General features: G+C 42.8%; 2 protein-coding genes across 4 annotated transcripts in view; both read left to right on the forward strand.

Annotated features, from left to right (window-relative positions):
* Window positions 1-20618, forward strand: part of MYZAP (myocardial zonula adherens protein) — a 324346-nt gene that overhangs the window by 102660 nt on the left and 201068 nt on the right. The window lies entirely within an intron of this gene.
* Window positions 1-20618, forward strand: part of CGNL1 (cingulin like 1) — a 155464-nt gene that overhangs the window by 69601 nt on the left and 65245 nt on the right. The window lies entirely within an intron of this gene.

Below are 20618 nucleotides of genomic sequence, written 5' to 3' on the forward strand. Positions count from 1 at the left end.
AGTAGGCCCTCTCTCCCCTAAGCCCTGTGGTGATTCACTGATTTTCAATTATGGCACAGTAATTGCAAATGACAAGAAGTGAAAGATGGGTTTGTTTGTTATAACAATAAAAAGTCTGGGAAATAGTCTGTTTGGGGTTATTACAACTTTGAGACCGTTTTTAAAAGCCTCTTGATGATTTCCCTATCTGATTTTTTTTTTTTTTTAGATTTGACTGAATTTGAGGGAGAAAAGCAAAACTGATTTAATTTTTATTGCTTTGAGGGGACGTGTCTGTTATTTGCATCTCATTTCATTTCTGTGCAACAGCCTGATATCCTTGCGATTGATCTTTATGTGCTGTTGCTTCATCAGGTACATGCCAATAGGCTACTGAGTAAATTGATTCTCCTTTGGACCCATATCTTTATCACCCTTAAATCTTGCCTCAAAGCTCGACTTAATGTGGTGTATTCTGGGTGGCTCCTTTAAGGGTAGTTGAGAATAGTGTTGGGGGATATGTTTGTAGTGATTTAAGTATAAGAAAAATCAAACTTGTGCCTCACGTGGGGTAGGGGCTATTTCATTGGAAGCTTCTGGGTTCGCGACTGTCAGAGATATGTAAGTGAGGAAAGGACACGTGGTTGGTGAAAGGATATCTTTGTTGTATGGAATTGAGATCATCAGTAGAGACTTACGTTACTGCGTTTTGACCCTTAAAAATGTCTGCATTATATAGTAACTCAAGAGTATTTTCATTATGCCAGTTCAAGAGCAATAACTACATTGACCCATATCAGTCTGTAAAAGCAAAACAGGCCAAGTAGTCAAGACGTGTATCATTGGCAGAGAATGGACAGTTTCCGAGCACTGGGAACCTAACACGAAGGGGTTCGCCTTAGTGCCCAGTGAAGGGAAGAAGTCCCTTCTCTGCCTAACCCATCCCCAGAAAACTCTGTATCTTTCAGACCTCTCACCTCTTCATATGTGTAGAGTGACTTGCTCCTACTTTGCCATCTGACCAGGCTCTTCTTCTCCTGCAAGACCTTCCCCAGATGTCTTCTCTTTCGTGAACACACCCTAGATACCTAAACTACCTTTGGTGCAGTTAGTTGCACCTTCCTTCACCTTCCTTAGGGTTTCTGTGGAACCCTGGCCATTCTTCTACTATGGTCTGTATCACACCCTATTATAATTTCTCATCTTTTCTGCCTCCTCTATTAGGCTCTGCACTTCTTCGGCACAGGGGGCACTTTTGTTCCCCGCTGCCCTTTTTTTTTTCCTGAGAGGGAGTGACAAACTCTAGTACCTCTGGGGCCAGACAGGGAGCATAAATGAGTAAAGTGCTGCATCTGTTGTTGGGATGATAGGAGGGTATGGTGGGGACTGTGACAAGCTGGCTGGAGGGCATGTCCTTTGCTGGAGGCTTCAGTGGCTTCTCTGCTCCAGCTTAGAGTTGCCACTGAGGGAATGCTGGGCCCATGTTGCTAGATCTTTCATTTTTTTCAAGAAGCCAGATATCTGTGAGATCTCCCAACTTTTAAGCATATCTTCAAATTGCAAAATAAATAAATAAAATGACATAGACCAATACACCCCATATGCAAGTCAAGAGGCTGTGTTCTTACTCCCTTGAGCTCAGCATGGTGCCTGGGACAGTGTCTGGCAAGTGAAAGTTAGTTTAGGACAAATTTCCTTTCTGACTGGGTTTTCAGTCCCTGCCGTGTAGTTCCTGTTGAATTTTTTCAGTGGTGATGTGGGAAGCCTTTTAGGGAACTCTGGTATTATTCTGTGAATTTCTGTGCCTTGCTTTTGAATTTCTCTGCAGTTTCTTTCTTTCTCTTTCCTTCTTCTTTTTCTTCTTTTTTTTTTTTTTTCTTTTTGAGATGGAGTCTTGCTCTGTCACCCTGGTTGGAGTGCAGTGGCGCAGTCTTGGGTCACTGCAACCTCCGCCTCCCAGGTTCAAGCAATTCTCATGCCTCAGCCTCCCAAGTAGCTGGGATTACAGGCATGTGCCACCATGCCTGGCTAATTTTTTTGTATTTTTAGTAGAGATGAGCTTTCGCCATGTTGACTAGGCTGGTTTCGAACTCTTGGCTTCAAGTGATCTGCCCACCTTGGCCTCCCAAAGTGTTGAGATTACAGATGTGAGCCACGGTGCCTGGCTTCCTTGCAGTTTCTTAAAGAGGATCCTGATTGTGTTTTTTAACCATATTAGCTTTTGCTTCTGAAGGTGGCTCCTTAACAAATATGATAGAGTCATATTTTATGGGGGACAAATGTATCAATTTAGTAGATGGATGCTGTTTTTGGTTATTTATGTCTTGGTATTATCGAATGGAATCTTAAGATTATTGAATATTTGGAGGAGAGTGAATTAAATATAATTTTTAAATCTGGTAAATAATGTTTCTTAAATATGTGCTCTTACACTTAGATTTTTCCTGTCCCGGGGGAGAACCCAGCCACCACTGTGGCTAAAAACTGACATTTTTTTTTTTGAAATGGAGTCTCACTCTGTCGCCCAGGCTGGAGTGAAGTGGAATGATCTCCCTTCTAGGAGATTGAAGGGGAGATACGTAACTCTCAAGCTGATTATAGACAACAGTAAATGAGCCAAGTGACATGCAGATAAAGTCATATAGGAAACCCTATAGGAGACCCCATGGCTGTGCTTAGGAAGAGGACTGGTGGCAATCATGAAATATTTCATGGAGGGGACAGTATTTGAGTTGGATTTTGAGTGATGTTTGGGCATGGGGGCTGAGGACATTTTGGGTGCTGAGTACAGCATGAGCAATACCTTGTAGGTGGGAAAGTGAGATGTCTGAGCTGGGCTTTGTACAGAAAGAGAAGTTAAGGTGACTACAGAATCAGACACTTAGGGGGCGGGTGCCCAGATCCAATGTGTGGACGGTGCTTAGATCCCAACTGAAACAAACTGACTGTAAAAAACAAAATACCTGAAATCATTGGGAGCATTTTAACACTGTATATTAATGATATTAAGAAACTAAACAATTTTTAAGGGGTGATAATACTGCTGTTGTTGTTAAGAGTCTGTGACTTCTTTTGTTTTTTTTTCCTTTTTTTTGAGATGGAATCTTGCTCTTGTTGTCCAGACTGGAGTGCAGTGGTGTGATGTTGGCTCACTGCAACCTCTGCCTCCTGGGTTCAAGTGATTCTTGTGCCTCAGCCTCCAGAGTAGCTGGGATTACAGGCGCCTGCCACCACAACCAGCTGATTTTTGCAGTTTTACTAGAGATGAGGTTTCACCATGTTGGCCGGGCTAGTCTAGAACTCCTGACGTCAGGTAATTTATCTGCCTTGGCCTCTCAAAGTGCTGGGATTACAGGCGTGAGCCACCATGCCCGGCCAAGTCTCTGACTTTTAAAGAAACATACTGAGGTTTTTATAGGATGTCTGAAATTTTCTTTAAAATAATCCACTTTGTTGGGGGAAGTCAGTAGGGCATGGATGGAACAAGATCAGCCGTGCACTGATGTGTGTTAAAGCTGGGTAATGGGTAGGTGAGAGTTAATTACATATCCTCTCTATTTTTGCAAATGTTTGAAGTTTTCTTCCTTTTTTTTCTTTTTCTTTTTTTTTTTTTTCGAGACAGAGTCTGGCTCTGTCACCCAGGCTGGAGTGCAGTGGCACGATCTCAGCTCACTTCAACCTCCACCTCCTGGGTTCAAGCCATCCTCCCACCTCAGCCTCCCAAGGAGCTAGGACTATAGGTGCATTCCACCACACCTGGCTAGTTTTTGTAAAGACATGGTTTTACCACGTTGCTCAGGCTGGTCTTGAACTCCTGAGCTCAAGCCATCTGCTCATGTCACCCTCCCAAAATATTGGGGTTATAGGTGTGACCCGTTGCACCCAGCCTTGAAGTTTTCTTTGGTAAAAAGTTTGTGTGCGTGTGTGTGTGTGTGTGTGTTAAAGAACAAACAAAAAGAGTTAAAATGGGAAAGGTGAAGTGGGGTGAGATTATGGAGACTATTTTTAGTTGGTAGTCATTGAGGGAGCAATGATGTTTCTTTTATTAGAGACTGATATGGTTTGGCTGTGTCCCCACCCAAATCTCATCTTGAATTGTACTCCAATAATTCCCACATGTTGTGGGAGAGACTGGTGGGAGATAATTGAATCATGGGGGTGGTTTCCCCCACACTGTTCTCATGGTAGTGAATAATTCCCACGAAATCTGATGGTTTTATTGGGGATTTCTGCTTTTGCATCTTCCTCATTCTCTCTTTGCCTGCTGCCATCCGTGTAAGACGGGACTTGCTCCTCCTTGCCTTCCACCGTGATTGTGAGGCTTCCCTAGCCACATGGAACTGTAAGTTCAATTAAACCTCTTTCTTTTGTAAATTGCCCAGTCTTGGGTATGTCTTTATCAGCAGTGTGAAAACGGACTAATACAGGGACCTAATAGGGACATTACTTGGTGGTGGTGTGACCTGAGGCTGCAGGTGGAATGGTTAGAAGTAGAGAGTGAGGAGAGATGAGCAGGAAGTAGGGGCTGACTGAGGAGACCCCGCAGGGAGCATGGATTGGGGTGAGGAGGAAGAAGAGATACAGCTAACCTGAGCAGGCATCGTCTCTGGGTGCCTGGAAGGGGGCTATACTGGGAATGGAAAGGCTCATGAGTTCATCTTGAGACCCTGTGTGAACAGTGAGTGAGGAACAGGGCTGCCCTATCCAACTGGGAGTCGTTGGAGGGAATGTGAGCGAGTGACAGAGAGAGAAAGAAGGGAAGGGGACCGAGGGCCTGAGGAGGAAGAGAAGAGACAGACACAGAGACCTGAAGAGAAGCAGCCACATCCAGTGACAGGAAAGCAAGGGGAAGGGCAGTTCATTTGACTTAGTTAACAACCTCTTGGGGGAGTTTCTTCAAGCAGCCTATTTTTGCATTATACATTTCCATACTGAGTTTCTGTACTTTTGTCTTGTCTGTTCCTCATACTGTAAATTCTTTCTGCCCATATTTTATATTCTCTAACCCTTGTAAGAATTTTATTCAAATTCAATAATGTTGAAACTTTTCTCCCCCTTTACCACCACCCTCCAATTTTGGATGTATGTGTGTATTTTACTCAGCAATTTGGAAATGTCACTCAGTCTTACAGAAATGAATATATGCTTTGGTGCCGTGTTCCCACATCATTTCTAGTTTTGTCCCTTCCCTCTTTCCTGCCAATCTCCGAACAGGTTCTTCCAAAGCATAAGGTCAGCAGAAGGTCAAATGGTAAAACCAGCGCTAATCTCAGGATCAGTGGAATTGCTTCCCTGAAGACATGGCTAATTCAGTGTAAAATCTCATTTCTATCTTCTCCAAGGGAGCCAGGTTGGCCAGGGAAACAGCAAAAGCTCCTCATTTCCTCTGCATTTTAACTTCAAATAATCAACTTACCCTGAATGACAGCTACTGAGAGCTGGAGAAGTGGTGGGATTTGCAATCAAGTGCCCGGGAAAAGGAAAATATCTCTTTTCCACAAACTCAAGCATGCCTAGAGTGACATGGAACTTTCCATAGGCAAAAGTGAAATGGGTAAGATTTAAGGCTAAAAAAAGATCTCTTTTATTTTTCTCTCTCTCTCTTTTGCCCGCCCCAGAAATGGCTCTTTTAGTAGTTGTGTAACTCTTCTGTATCTTGTATTGATTAAAAAGCATATAAATAAGAGGTCTAGAGTGGTGTTCTGAGATGTTCCTTTTGAACCCATCACAGGCTCAGTGCCCCATTCTGTGGCTCTGATCCCCGGTGCCTCCCATGTCCTGAGAGTCAGTGGCTGTCATGACAAGACTCCGGGGGGCTGGGCAATAGACAAATCTCTTAGGGGGCCTCCATGAGGGGTAAACAGAGCATCTCTGCAAGTCACTCCTGGTATTTTACCTGAGCTGCCTAGAGTCACTTGCCATAGGTTAGCTCATAGACGACAAAGATATGCTGGTTTATCTTTAGATATGCGGATTCATTTGCCATCAAATGCCTGAGTGTGCTTTCTGTGCCAGCACAGTGCTAGTCACCAAGAATATAAAGGCAAGCAAGCTGTGGTCTCTAACTTTGAGGATCTTATGTGGTCTTGTGGGCAGAAAGATATGCAAGTTAAATGACGAAGTTATGGGTGCTGTGGTTGAGGGAGGTACAGAGTAGGAGATCAGGACAGGTTTTATTGCTTTAGGTGGCAAAATTCAGGTGAGAAATAGCATGTCCGTTCTGTGGGTGGACACTCTAAGTACCTCTTATGTACCAAATACTTAAGAATCAGAAATGAAAAAGAGTCTTCCTCTTCGAAGAACCTCTCTGGGAGCTTTGGGATGTTGGTATACCTTGAACTTGCTGATTTTGTACCCAGCTCGTTTTAGTGAAACTCAGAGTTAGAATTGCTAGGAAGACAAAGAAAAAATATTGATTTGGCTGATGAGTTAAAATATATTTCACGTATTCAGTAAATCAGGTTCCAGTTACAGTTCAGATTTCCAGAGGGTAGGAGCTCATAAACAATTTATGAGGAGAGCCTCTACCTTTCCTGGCTAGGATGATAGAATAAAGGGCTTCTATTTCCAGGACTACTGTTAGGGCTTTTGGCGAGTAGATTTAGCAGCTGCTATTCTGTAGAGAGGATTTTGGCTTTAGCCTCACAGTGCGGGAAGAACTGATGGAAAATTCCATTAGGAGGATCCCTCAGGCGGAGAGGTAGGACCTTGGGTAATTTTTAATGACCCTACCTTGATGCCTCATGAACATGTTTAAGCAGGCTGGCATTTTCCAGCAGTGCCAATAAGGAGCAGAAGATAGGGCTGATACCCAGGGCTTCTCGATGTCTCAAAATCACAGCAAATTCACAGCAGCGTGCGGAGAAAGTGTTAAGACTTAGTTGGGTAGAGAAGGAGGTAATGCGCTGGAAGCACAGCCAAGGAGCTTGGTCACGTGATCAGGCTGCCTATGCCTAGCCTTCCGCGGGCCTCCTGATCACCGATGGAGCGAGGAGGACCCTTGCCTGTTTCCCACCTGTGGTGAACAGTGACGAGGAGAATAGGCTCACACCACTCAGATTTCATGTTCAATAGTCAGTGTCAATGTCTAACGGTTGGGAATGGATTGTTGATACAGTTTTTGAAATATCCATTCAATAAATAGTTCACCTATAGTCATTAAGTAAGCAAATATCTAAGGAGCATTTTATTTATGTCAGGCACTGTGCTGGGTTGTAGGAATAACATGGACAAAAGGGGTGAGAAAGACGTTATTCAGATAATCACATGGATAAATGTGTGATTTGCCGGGTGTGGTTGTGCACCCTGTAGTCCTAGCTACTAGGGTGCGTGAGGCAGGAAGATCACTTGAGCCCAGGAGTTTGAGTCCAGCGGGGTAAGATAGCAAGACCCCCATCTCAGAAAAAAGAAAAAAATACATACATGTGTAATTCAGATGTGATAAATGCTTTGAAGTTCAGAGAGGGAGAAAAAGTTTCCTTGAGGAAAATGATGGAAATCTGAAGGGTGAATGGGAATTAACTAGATTTTTATAAATCCAGAGAATGGTCCAAGCAGAGGAAAGAGCATGTGCGAGGGGCTTACGACAGAAGGGAGTGTGGTTTGTTCAAGCTGTTAAACCATGGCAAGTGAGGCTGGGCCGTGAAGGGTGGTTGAAAGTCCGGTATGAGAGGAAGTAGAAGCAGATAGGGACCAGCTCATGCAGCCTGTGTGGAGCATCTGAAGGACAGAGTTTTAGAGACAGACAGACAGACAAGCAGGTGTGCGTGTATGTGTTTTTGTGGGGGAGTGTGAATGTTTGACACAGGCAGATTCCTCCCACGGAAAAGTGCCTGCCCTGGGCTTGACCAGTGAGATGGGAGGCCCTGGGATGGTTCGTTCATGCTGACACTTAGGATGGAGGCACGGGATCTCTGAGGTCTCTTCCACAATTTCATTCTATTTTTAAAAGGATTATTACCTGTCTCTGTCTCTCCTGACTCCTGTGGAGAAAGGCATGGAAATAGGATTATGTAGGGCCCCATTTTCCTTATGAGTTTTTGCTCCTTGCTAAGTGCCAGTCTCCTGAATTTATAACATGTGTCTTTGGGCAGGTGGATGAGAGTTGATAGGGCTTATAGCTGAAGGGAGAAGCTTAGTATGCTGATGGAGAAGGTTTGTAGGAGGAAAGTTTTTATTTGTTTCTTGCCTGATAAGACTTTTATAATGGGTCACTGCTGGAAATACCTTTAAATGCTTATAGAAGCAGAGAAGGTAACTGGTGGGGTACTTGCCTATCTCCCCATGTGGAGTGGATGTTCTGAAATCTCTGAGCCATCCACGGACACTGCTCAGAGTCCGGAAGTGTGAATAACAAAGGAGCTATGGCTACTCACTGAGGGCCTTACACCAGATGCATTTCCAGATGTGGATATGGTCAAGCCACAAGAATTGGGTGGTGCAGTGAGGGGGGCTGTTGTAAATAGCCTGGGACAGTCATAGCCACCATAATATTGCAAACATTTGAATCCTGAACATCTAAAGGAAAAAAGCTTTAATTTTATTATTGGGAATCCTATTCAATCTATGTTATACTCTCTCTGACCCTCTAAATTCTGCCTGATGGATATTTTTCTAAAGACTTGCCAAGATCATTAAGTAGATTTTTACTTGGTGGAAAATTTTGGCGTTATTATTTGATCACTTTAAGCAGAAAATGGAATATGTCATAAACTCTAAATTCATTAGACAAGAACCAGTATGGAAACAGGAGTACCTACAGTGGCAAAGTTAATCAGAGTGCATAAAGCATTTACAGTAGCCGGTTGGCCCACAGTGACCTGTGCCTTCTGGTCCTTTTGCTCCATTGTTGTCCCTTCCCATGTTGAAAAGGTCTGATCTGTGTAACTAATAGGATATTATGGAAGTGATGGAGTGTGACTTCCATTGCTTGATTATAAAAGACATGTGGCTTCTTCCTTGCTTTCTCTTGGATCTCTTGCTGTGGAGGAAGCCAGCTGCCATGTTGTAAGGGCACTCAAGCAGCCCACGAAAAACCCCCTGTGGCAAGGGACTGAGGCCACTTGTCAACAGCCATGTGAGTGTGCCATCTTGGAAGCAGATCCCCTGGCCCCAGTCAAGCCTTCAGATGACTGCAACCTTGACTAACATCTTGACTGCAACCGCATCAGAAACTCTGAGCCAAAACCGCCTGATTGAGTCTCTTCTTTCTCCTCCTCCTCCTCCTCCTCCTCCTTCTCTCCTTCTTCTTTCTTTTTTTTTTTTTTTTTTTTTTTTTTTTGAGACAGAGTCTCACTCTGCCACCCAGGCTGGAGTGTAGTGGCACAATCTTGGTTCACTGCAACATCCACCTCCTGGGTTCAAGCAGTTCTCCTACCTCAGCCTCCTGAGTAGCTGGAACTACAGGTGTGTGCCACTATGCCTGGCTGATTTTTGTATTTTTAGTAGAGACAGGGTTTCACCATGTTGGCCAGACTGGTCTCGAACTCTTGACCTTAGGTGATTCACCTGCCTTGGCTTCCCAAAATTCTGGGATTATAGGCGTGAGCCACCGTGCCCAGCCTTTGAGTCACTTCTTGATTCCTTATCCTCAGAAACTTTGTGAGGTAATGGTTTTTATTTTAGGCTGTTAAGTTTTGGGGCAATTTGTTATGTGGCAGTAGACAACTGATAAAACATTTTGACAAAACCATCTCTTTCAAGCTGCATTTTCTGATAGCCACTGGCTCTAGCAGAACCCACAGCATCCTGCCATGCCCTTGATTATTACGCTGGACTGTATCTCTTAGGTGATATGTCATGGCTCACATCTTGAAGAAGGGGTGTCTTGTCCTTTGTATCGTCAGTACTTTGCAGAATGCCCTGTATTTGCTGTATGTGTGAATCAGAATGTGTAGAGGTAAATAAAGGACACCCGCATAGTGTAAGGACAGGTCAGGGTTTTAAACCCAGCTTTGTCATTGACTTCATAGAATTCTCCTTGTCTTTCTCTGTTTTTATTCCCTCTCTTGTAAAGGGATACTATTTGTGTTATAAAAAACATGTATAATACATTGCTATATAGGCATATGTGCTTGTGCACATATGGACTATTTCAAGAGGGAGATAACTAGTCAATAGTGGTTACTTTTGGGGATATGTAGGGGGATAGGGTAAGAGGAAAACTTCCAAAAAGCAGTGTATAAACCTTTTATATCTTTTGAATTTATTCCATGTACAGTGAAATAAGAGTATTGATCTGTGTCTCTCCTAAGGCAGGTCAAGAAGAAGCCCTAAGTTTAGTGAAGTATTTTTAATTTTTTGTCACTGGGGGGGGGGGGGTCTCTGCCTCTGCCTTGACCTTGACCTTCACCTTCTATCTGCTACCCAGGTCTGTGGCTTCTGCATCCACAGTAGCTCAGTTCCGTCCTCTGACCTCCTTTCTCACAGCTGCTGCCCTGGTTCAGGCCTCATCAGCAGCCATCTCCCTATTTCCCCAACTTGGTTGTCCCCTTCTTACCGCACCCCGTGCCGCAGGTTGGCCACCCCATAGCTTAGGCCCTTCCTCACAAGTCCCTGGTGGCTTCCCTCCAGTCACAGGATCCTGCCTGGTCTCCAAGGCCTGCACTCCATGACCTGGCTCCCACCTGCCTTTGCAACCCTGGCCCTCACTGTTGTCCCTGGTGCCAGCCACACTAAAGGATTCCCTGTCACCTCCACAGAAGAGTGTGCTCTGTCACTCCGTATTAGCCACCTCTGGGCCTTTGCTTTGCAGTCCTGACCTGCAAGAAAGGACAGTCCTCACAACAGAGACTTATCTGACCCAAAATGTCAATCATGACTCAGAAACTGGGATCTATGTATATACAAGTGTGTGTGTGTGTGTGTGTGGGGGGGGGGCTTCTCTTTTTACATAAATGACTGCTGTGCAACCCCAAGCCTAGTTGATTAGCAATAGATGGAGTAACTGAATACTTTTGACATACCACATCTCTGATCCCCAAGAATCCTCTCCTTGCAGTGGGGAAAATAATCCTCCCAGGGCTGCACGTATTCCAGTCTCAGACTGTCTTTTCTGACCTGCTGTCCTGTGCTCTCCCACTGGATTCTCTGTGTGTGCCCCAGTGGTCTCCCTGCTTGCTTTCGTCTGTCCCCCTGCTCGTATTAGCCTGTCTGTCCCTAACGTCCTTCACCAGCCCCCGAACTTTGGTCTCTGCCATTTAAAATCCTGCCATCCTTCACAGCTGAGCTCAGATGACATCTCCTTCTTGGGTCCACCCAGCAGCTGCTGTTCTTTCTCTTTGAAATCCCCAGGATCTTTTGTCCCTCGGGTGGCATTTATTGTGTTTTGCTTTGCCTGTAGTTGTTTGTTTACTCAACACATCAAGCATGTGTGAAGACTGGGGTGCAGAGATGGACAAGGTGGCCTCTGCTCTCAACTCTTCCCCCAGCCTAGTGCCAGAGACAGACAAGAAAGCTGACGGGCAGTTCGGCGTGGGGCACGAGAAGCTGGCATACGACACGGAAAGCAGAAGTTCGGAAAAGGGTGACTTTGCTCAGTGTAGGCAGGCTAGGGCCGGTTCCTAAGAGGGAGTGAGGCTTGGGTGAGTCTTGGGGGCAGGGGGAATTGGCAAGGTGACTTATGGGTGGGCAAGGACATTCTGGAACTTCTTGAACCAAAGCATGTCTTGTCCTCTGAGACTTGAACACCTCTTTAGGGGTAACCATTTTCCTTATTCATTTGTGTGCCTTTTATAGTTTTACCTTAGACAGCTAATAGTTTTGTTTGCGTTCATGTATTTATTCATTCAACAAATATTCTTGAGTGCTTATTTACTGGAGGTACTGGACTGATGTGAATGGATTTAGGCAAATAGTTGGTGGCAGATGGATTCAGTAGAAACCACCAGAGTAGTAGGTGGCCTCTGAAGTGATTAGATGTGGTTTAGTGAGTTTTAGCTACAGAGTAAATCATGTGTTCACGGTGACCACACGTTAGAATTCCGGAAATGTGGGCCCGAACAAGTCCAAGTTGGATGCAATGGAAAAATCCCTCTGTCCGAGTCATCACTAGGGAACAGAACTTGTTTGAGCCAGCCTTAGTAGTTTGGTTTCATGAAAGACAAAATAAAGGGCAAGGTGTTTGTTCCCCAGGGTGACTGCAGCAGTTTTCACAGTAATGAATAAAGTAATGCTGTTTTGTCAGCAGTGAGTAGGAGTTGGGGACTGGGAGAGGCTTGTTCCATTCCTCAGGAAATTCCAAAGTCGTGGATGGGCCTTATCCTTGGGGAACATACAGATGAAGGAGAGAATATGACCAAGCACACATATTTCTCCTTTTAACACGTCCCTTCTTTTTCTTTCTTTTTGTTGTATTTGTTAAATTTCTGCACATGTTTCTCAAGTGTGTGGTCCAGTGGGAAGAAATACTGGCAGTCTTTGGGTTCAGGGAAACACTGAGTCCACTTACAGTTAGAAATAAAAGGCTGGATGTGCTTCAAAGACTTTTTGGAATAAGACTAGGGACAAAGAAGTCAAGCAAATAAATGGCAGAGTCCAGAGAAGGTGGCATTAGAGATAGATCTGAAAGCATTCAGGGAGATGTGGTGCAGGAGGATGTTAAAATCTTGTTTTTTCCATCCCTGAATTGTCCAAGAGCCCAAAGACGTCTACTCTGCAAAGTGTTTGCTATATGATAGTGCAACGAAGACTTAGATGCTGGCAAACTTCGTTGGAAAACACTGGGTTCTTCATGTATTTGGAGCGAGAACAAAGGCATTAGTAAACTTTGGAAAATAGGCAGTGGGATTGTCCGATAGAGTCCATCTGGGGAAGTATTTTGAGCCAGTTGGGTTTATAACTATGACCCTGAACGTGAGTCCAGTATATGCCAAATCCAAAGGAAAGGTATGTTGTTTGGCCCCTTGTGCTCTTTGATTTACAGGACCTCTTTCTGCCTGGTCAAGGCATTTCATGTCTCTAAGCCTATGACTTTTTATGAGAAGAAGCCTTCTATGGCTCCTTTGCTGCTTGGTTTCAGAGACACCAGGATGCCAGGCTCCTACCCTGTGTGCAGTGCTTCCTTCTCCCTGTCCCATTGTGAACTGTTTACCTTGCAGGCTTGACTCAGTGGCATTTCCTGTAGCTGTCTTAGTGACCCTTCGGGCCAGAAGCAGATGCCTGTGCTGTGTACCATGCCCCTCCTGCTGCTGAACTGGAGAGAAAACGTGGCTGGCAGGTGGTGAACTCTGGCTGATTCAGGCCTAGTGGAGAAGGAGGGTTAATAATTTACTTTGCTCCTATGTAGCCACTGGTGTTGACCTTGACAAAACACTAGTAGAAATTAGTTAGAACCTGGCCTGTCATTTAACTAACAGGAGAGTATGGCCTCAAAAGAACTTCTTGTTTTGAGGTTAATCCTGTCTCCGAGTTTATGGCTGACATTCCAGTACATCCGGCCCTGTTTGCATCCAGCAGCCAGGACTGTGGGCTCATGGCGTTCATGGGGTTCACAAAGAGGGCACATCAGGTCAGGGGCCTGGCTCTCCACGGAGCCACTCATTGTGGTAGGAGGCCAAAGGCCACAGTGATCACGACTCTCTGTAGGAGAGGCGGCAGAACACCGTGTGGGCCTGCTAGATATTGCAGGTGAAGAGGCTCCCTGTCCCCTGTGCTTCTTTGGTTTTAAATTCACAGCTTTTGTTTCTTGAGAAGTTCCGAATCTTTTGCCTCTGGTGCTGCGAGAAGGTTCAACTGATTAAACATCCTAAAGTCAATAGCACAGCTCCTTCTGGAAGGCACTTTAACTGGAGGGAGTCCTCTCACCGTAGACATTGCTACCTCCCTTCCCTGAAATAAAGCCTGCTCCAGAGCAATGATTGTTTGGTGGTGTGTTGTGGAAAGCTGTTAATAGTTTAAAAGTTCTCACTAGCTGCTAAATAGGCCTGGACTGTGAAAGGATACATGGTGACCCAAAGGTAGGTTCTTTTTTTGAGAGTCTTGCACTGTCACCCAGGCTGTAGTACAGTGGCATAATCATGGCTCACTGTTGCCTCGACCTCCCAGGCTCAAGACATTCTTCCAGCTCAGCCTCCCGAGGAGCTGGGACTACAAGTGAGTGCCACCACCTCTGGCTATTTTTTGTATTTTTTTGTAGACATGGGGTTTTGCCATATTGCTCATGTTGGTATCAAACTCCTGGGCTCAAGTGGTTCTCCCACCTCTGCATCCCAAAGTGCTGGGATAGCAGGTGTGAGCCACAGCTCCTGGCCCAGATTCTTAACTTATTAGGGAGTATCCAAATTGATCTGTTTATTGATCTCTTAAGTAGAATCTGTTTAATTCTTCATCAGTAGCTAGCTGCAAAGCCCTGCAGAAGCCCACTGGCCACTCTCCTTCCCCCAGCCCTCCAGGAAGGTGCAAGGAGTTCTTTGAGGTGGTTCTGACATCCAGCTTTTGGGTCCCTGGTTTATTGCTTTTGCCAGTACATTGGCTGGCACCTTTATCCACCCAACAAATACACGCTCTGTAAATATGCATGTACTTTTGGAGAAGGCCGTTGGACTAAGGTGAGGGTGTGGAGGATGGGAGTGAAAAACAGAGTAAGCCAGAAAAAGAGGACATGGAAAAGGAAAGGCAGGAATTAGAGGGAAGAAGGCTGGGGACTGACTAGTGCCCAGCAATAGAAGCAATCAGCATTAGAAACAGGCAAAGGGGCTGGGCGTAGTGGCTCACGCCTATAATCTTAGCACTTTGAGAGGCCAAGGCAGGCAGATCACCTGAGGTCAGCGGTTCGAGACCAGCCTGGCCAACATGGTGAAATCCCGTCTCTACTAAAACTACAAAAACTAGCTGGGCATGGTGGCGCATGCTTGTAATCCTAGCTAGTTGGGAGGCTGAGACAGGAGAATCACTTAAACCCAGTAGGTGGAGGTTGCAGTGAGCCGAGATTATGCCACTGCACTTCAGCCTGGGTGATGGAATGAGACTCCTCAAAAAACAAAAAACAAAGCAAAATGAAACAGGCAGAGGGACAAGAGCAGTTTGAAGTATGATGGGAATGAGGTACGGGGGAGGTAGGAAGGAGAAATGTGCAAAGGGAGGGTCAGAAGATTGGAGGTGGCGTGGAGAGGAAGTGGGGAAGCTGGTAGCACCAAGAAGTCAAAGAGGAGTTTGAGCTAAAGATCTAGAGGATAAAGGGGGAAAAGATGAGTCTGAAAGAAAGGTATGAGACGGTGACAGCAAAGGATAGAGGAGAAGCTGTGAGCTACATATTATGCCAGGTGGGATTTCTGCTCAAGGAATTTTGGCTCACGGTTATCCCAAAGAGCTATGGCAGCCAGTGTTGTTTTTATTGCAATATTAGCAGTATGTGGTTACTAAATAAGTGACTTTTGAAATAAAGTGTGAACTGTGAGACTCTAGAAGAGGATAAATGAAACTTTTGTCACCTGAGATGGGTGTTTTTTATACCTCCTATTTCTAGAGTCTCTCTGTCTACAGCATTGAACATGGGTATGAAAAGCCAGGAACTCACACCTGTAATCTTAGCACTTTGGGAGGTCAAGGTGGGTGGATCACCTGAGGTCAGGAGTTTGAGACCAGCCTGACCAACATGGTGAAACCCCGTCTCTACTTAAAATACAGAGAAATTCTCTGGGTGTGGTGGTGCACGTTTATAATCCCAGCTACTTGGGGGGCTGAGGTAGGAGAATCTCTTGAACCCAGGAGGCGGAGGTTGCAATGAGCTGAGATCCTGCTGTTGCACTCCAGCCTGGACAACAGAGTGAGACTCGGTCTCAAAAACAGAGAAAAAGAAAGAAAATATGCATTGAATGTAATGCTTTAAAAAGTTACAACTGTCATTTGTCTGTGGGGGAAAATACCATAGTCCAGTTAGCTGTAGCTGTCTCTGGTGGTCTTTTGGCAGGAATTTGAAGAGATCATTGGAAAGACACCAGAAGAATTTAAATGACCCATATCCCATCTTTCAGAATGAAACTAATATTCATTAAAAAAAATTGTATGCTCTGGCTGAGAATTTATACAGCCTTCTAAAGAGGAGACAGGTATGCTTTTGGTCTCCAGTGATCAGTCTGTGAACTTGGGGCATTATTCAGTGGATCTGGGACCTTCTTACTCTTACCAACTGGTTTAGGCCATCCCCTTTCCTCTTGAAACCAACTTTGTTTGATATGTCATTGTAGATTTTCTATTATTTCCCCCAAATCATTCCTTAATGAACAGTATGCCTTAAATGCCTTCTCTTTGTATCCAGAAATTATCAGCTCAACCAATAAATAGTATGTTTGTTAGTCAAGCCAGTGATGCAGGAAAGACCTGAGTTTTTTTTTGTTTTTTTTTTTAAGATGGTCAAAGTTTAAGAAAGAATTTTTAAAAAATCAAATGTTTTATTTTGAGATAATTATAAATTTATATGCAATTGTAAAAAAAATAGAGCTAGATCCCATATACCCTTTATCCTGTTTCCCCCAAATGTAATATATTGTGAACATAGTACAATAGTTCAATAGTACAATAGCATGACCAGGATACTGACATTGTTCTGAGATACAGAACATTTACATCACTCCCCGCATTCTTCATGTTGTCCTTTTATAGCCATGCCATCTTCCTTCTTTTCCGTCCTATCCCTCCTTAACCCAACTACTATGCTTTTCTCTGTTTTTTAAATTTTATTTTAAATTTTTTATTTAAACTTAAATTTTTAATTAAAATTAATTTAAATTTTAAAATTTAAATTTTATCATTTCCAGGATGAGATATATATAGATGGAATCATACAGAATGTAACCTTTTGGAATTGGCTTTTTTCACTCAGCATTGTTCTCTGGAGATTCCTCCAAGCTGCTGCATGTATCAACAGGTTCTTTCCTTTTTATTGCTGAGTAGTATTCTATAGTATAGATATACCACAGTTTGTTCAACCATTCACTTATTGAAGGACTTACGGGATGTTTCTCATTTTGTACTACTACAATAAAGCTTCTATGAACACAGCTTTTTGTGTGAATATGTTTTTATTTTTTGGGGGGATAAATATCTAGGAGTGTGAATATGTTTTAATTTTTTTCTGGGATAAATATCTAGGAGTGTGAATGTGTTTTAATTTTTTTCTGGGATAAATATCTAGGAGTGCAATTGCTAGGTTGAATGGTAGTTACATGTTTAGCTTTTAAAGAACCTGCCAAACTACTCTCCAGAATGGCTATACCATTTTGCATTCCCACCAGCAATGTATGAGTGACCCAGTTTCTAGGAATTGTTCCCAGCATTTGGCGTTGTCAATATGTTGTATTTTAGCCAATCTGATAGGTATATGTGATATAATATTGTGGTTTTATGCAGTTTTCTAATGGCCAGTCGTGTTGAATGTCTTTTCATGTGTCCATTTGCCATGTATATCCTCTTTGGTGAAATATCTATTCATGTGTTTTGCCCATTTCCTAATTGGATTGTTTGGGGTTTTTTTGTTTGTTTGTTTTAAACTGTTGAGTTTTGGAAATTTTTTGTGTATTCTATATATGAGCACTTTATCAAATATGTGGTTTGTAAAGACATACTTCCAATCTCTAGTAAAAAAAAAAAAAAAAAAACCTTTTTAACAAGGTCTTTGAAAGGTAAAAGTCTTTAGTTTTGACGAAGTCCACTTTAGTTTTTTCTTCTATGAGTTGTGCTTTTGGTGTCAAGTCTAAGAATTATTTTCCTACCTTGGAGCCCAGATATTTTCTCCTGCGTTTTTGTTTTCTAAAGGTTTTGTAGTTTTACATTTTACGTTTAAGTTCACAGTCCATTTTGAGTTAAATTTTGTGTAAGGTGGAAGTTTAGTTTGAGGTTTATTTATTTTGCTTGTGAACATCCAATTGCTCCAGTGCCATTTGTTGAGAGGGTTATTCTTCCTGCAATAATTGCTTTTCAACCTCTGTAAAAGTGGGTTGGGCATTTTTGTGTTAATTTCTGGGCTCTCTATTTCTGTTTCACTGACCTGTGTGTCTGTCCCTCTACCAATATCACATAGTCTTGATGACTGTGGCTGTATTATGTCTTAAAATCTGGTAGACTGAACTTTCCACTTTATTGTTTTTCAAAATTGTTTTAGCTATTCTAGTTACTTTACCTTTTCTTTTTTTGTTTTTGTTTTTCTTTTCTTCTTTTTTGAGATGAAGTTTCACTCTTGTTGCCAAGGCTGGAGTGCAATGGCACGATCTCTGCTCACTGCAACCTCTGTCTTCTGGGTTCAAGCAATTCTCCTGCCTCAACCTCCCAAGTAGCTGGGATTACAGTCACCTGCCACCTCGCCTGGCTAATTTTTTTGTATTTTTAATAGAGACGGGGCTTCACCATATTGGCCGGGCTGATCTTGAACTCCTGACCTCAAATGGTCTGCCCACCTTGGCCTCCCACACTGCTGGGATTACAGGAGTGAGCCACCACGCCTGGCTTACCTTTTCATATAAATGTTAGAATAACCTTGTCTCTATCTATAGAAATTTTGCTGAGATTTTGATAGGTTGAGTATGACTATGTTGAGTATTCCGGTCCATGAACATGGTCTAAGTAAATCTCCATTTATTTAGATGTTCACTGCTTTCATCATATGATTTTGTATTTTCTTTTCTTTTTTTTTTTTTTTTTTTTTTTTTTTTTTTTTGAGACAGAGTCTCACTCTGTCGCCCAGGCTGGAGTGCAGTGGCGGTATCTCAGCTCACTGCTAGCTTCGCCTCTCGGGTTTACGCCATTCTCCTGCCTCAGCCTCCCGAGTAGCTGGGACTACAGGCACCCGCCACCTCGCCCGGCTAATTTTTTGTATTTTTTAGTAGAGACGGGGTTTCACCGTGTTAGCCAGGATGGTCTCGATCTCCTGACCTCATGATCCGCCCGTCTCGGCCTCCCAAAGTGCTGGGATTACAGGCTTGAGCCACCGCGCCTGGCCGATTTTGTATTTTCAAGCATATAAGTCCTGTATGTGTTGTGCTAGACTTATATCTAAATGTTTAATGTTTTTGAGTGATTATAAATGGTATATTTTTACATTTTAGTATCCTGTCCATTGCTAGTATACATAAATGCAGTTGTATGTTTTTATTTATGTTTATTTTATATCAGGACCTTTATTTCTTTACCTTGCTGAAATCACATATTCTACGAAGTTTTTTTTTTTTGTGGGTGTGTGTGTGGGGTAGATTCCTTGGGATTTTTTATGTAGACAGGCATGTCATCTGCAAACAGGGACAGTTTTATTTCTCGCTTTCTGATCCTTTCTAATTTATATGCCTTTTGCTTCTTATTTCCTGCCTTATCATGCAGGCTAGAAGCTCCAATACTATGTTGAATCAGAGTGGTGAAAGCAGGTAACCTAGCCTTAGTCTCAGTCTTAGGGGGAGGTTTTCAGTTTCTTACTATTAAATGTAATGTTAATTATAAATCTTTTGTGAATTGGATGCTCTTTAGTTGAGAATGTTCCTCTCTATTCATAATTTGTTTGGAGTTTAAAGAAAATTTAAATCATGGATGAGTTTTGTCAAATGCTTTCTCTGCATTTATTGATATGATAATGTGATTTTTCCCTCCTGATTTTAAAATATAGCATTCCTGGAATAGCATTCCTGGAATAAACGTCACTTGATCCTACTGTATCGTTCTTTCATAAATTGCTGACTTTTATTTGCTTGTAGTTTGTTAAGGATTCTTGTGTCTATATTAATGAGATACATTGACTTATAGTCCTTTTTTCATTTTTTCCTTTCTTTTAGGGTGCTATTTGGATTTTGGTATTGAATAATACTGACATCATTAAATGAGTTGAGAAGGATTCCTTCCTCTTCTATTTTCTGGAAGAGATTGTGTAGAACTGATGTTTATTCTTTTTTAAATGCTAGGTAGAATTCTCCAGTGAAACCAGTTAGACCTGGACATTTCTTTTGGGGGAGTTTTAAAATATGAATTCAATTTCCTTAATAGTTATGAGGCTATTCCGATTACTATATTTAATATTACATAAGTTGTGGTGGTTTGTACTTTTTAAGGAGTTGGTCCATTTCATCTAAGTTGTTAGATGTGTGTCGAGTTGTTTATAGATGTCTGCAGGATCTGTGGTAATATATTTTGTTTTATTTCTGATATTGGTAATTTGTATTTTATCTTTTTTTTGTTTGTCTTACCAGAAGTTTGTCAATCTTACTGATTTTTTTTTTTTTTTTTTTTTTTTTTAGCATTTGAGTAGTGCTTTTTAGATTTTTTATTTTTTGTTTTACTTTAAGTTCGGGGATACATGTGCTGAATGTGCAGGTTTGTTACATAGGTATATACGTGCCATGGTGGTTTGCTGCACCTATCAACCCATCATCTAGGTTTTAAGCCTTGCATGCATTAGGTATTTGTCCTAATGCACTTTCTCCCCTTACCTCCGAATCCACTGACAGGCCCCGGTGTATGATGTTCCCCTCTCTGTGTCCATGTGTTCTCATTGTTCAACTCCCACTTATGAGCGAGAACATGCAGTGTTTGGTTTTCTGTTCCTGTGTTAGTTTGCTGAGGATGATGGTTTCCAGCTTCATCCATGTCCCTGCAAAGGACATGAATTCATTCTTTTAAAAGAATCAGTTTTTGATTGCATTGATTTTTTTTTTTTAAATGTTTTC

This window comes from Macaca thibetana, chromosome 7, assembly GCF_024542745.1.
Source record: "Macaca thibetana thibetana isolate TM-01 chromosome 7, ASM2454274v1, whole genome shotgun sequence".
Taxonomy (NCBI): Eukaryota; Metazoa; Chordata; class Mammalia; order Primates; family Cercopithecidae; genus Macaca; species Macaca thibetana.